This window comes from Benincasa hispida, chromosome 7, assembly GCF_027475165.1.
Source record: "Benincasa hispida cultivar pf3 chromosome 7, pf3_genome.v1.1, whole genome shotgun sequence".
Lineage (NCBI taxonomy): Eukaryota > Viridiplantae > Streptophyta > Magnoliopsida > Cucurbitales > Cucurbitaceae > Benincasa > Benincasa hispida.
Window position 1 is genome coordinate 39,819,022 of NC_143484.1, and position 491 is coordinate 39,819,512.

Below are 491 nucleotides of genomic sequence, written 5' to 3' on the forward strand. Positions count from 1 at the left end.
CGATAAAAATAATTTAAATAATTTTAAACATCACTCTCGAATATGTCCTTAAAAGTGCAAGCTCATTTTCTCTTATGAAAAAAACTTGATCAGAAAATTTCATTACAAAATAATATATATTTAACCTATTTTTAAAAGATGAATTAGAATTATAGAATAGTAATCATTATTATAAAATAACTTAAATGACTGAATAATCAAGTCTGGGTGGTGTAGTTGGTTATCACGCTAGTCTCACACACTAGAGGTCCCCGGTTCGAACCCGGGCTCAGACAACATCGGTTGTATTTTTTCGTTTTTTCATTTTTGGTTGGATTTATTTAAATGCAAACCGCAAGGAACAGAAAATTCGAAGATAATTTTATTCAAATATTATTGCTTTATTTGCTTGATTGTCAACGTATATATAGTTTCTTAATTTCACCATTTTACATAAAATTTCATTAAACAAATATTAGACCTAAAAAATTATCACGTAATTTTTTTTAAAG

At 26.7% G+C, this 491-nt stretch overlaps 1 non-coding gene across 1 annotated transcript; it reads left to right on the top strand.

The window, feature by feature from the left end:
• The first annotated feature begins 201 nt into the window (after nt 1-201).
• Nucleotides 202-275, top strand: TRNAV-CAC (transfer RNA valine (anticodon CAC)). The gene has a single exon. It is a non-coding gene; the product is annotated as a tRNA-Val (tRNA).
• The last annotated feature ends 216 nt before the right edge of the window (nt 276-491 follow it).